Source organism: Penaeus monodon, chromosome 15 (assembly GCF_015228065.2).
Source record: "Penaeus monodon isolate SGIC_2016 chromosome 15, NSTDA_Pmon_1, whole genome shotgun sequence".
In the NCBI taxonomy this organism is placed as follows: domain Eukaryota; kingdom Metazoa; phylum Arthropoda; class Malacostraca; order Decapoda; family Penaeidae; genus Penaeus; species Penaeus monodon.
The window spans coordinates 6672227-6672458 of NC_051400.1; the positions used below are offsets into that span (position 1 = coordinate 6672227).

General features: G+C 26.7%; 1 protein-coding gene across 1 annotated transcript in view; it reads right to left on the bottom strand.

Moving 5' to 3' along the window:
• Positions 1 to 232, bottom strand: part of LOC119581716 — a gene marked incomplete in the record, with an annotated part of 132029 nt that overhangs the window by 10665 nt on the left and 121132 nt on the right.

Sequence of the window (232 nt, forward strand, 5' to 3'; positions counted from 1 at the left end):
ACAGTACTAGTAATGGCAGTAGTCTTTATAAACATTGTCAGAAATATTCCTTATATAAATAGCCTATTGACTAAAGAATAAAGAATATCTAAAGAAAGGATAAGATATTCTAAAAAAGGGAAATGTACGAGTTACACTAGACGTATATTGAATCTCTATTTCATATTAAAAAGAAAACGTGGAGGAAGTTTTTAAATGAGATACATTATTAACTTTTTTAGGATAAGAGCTT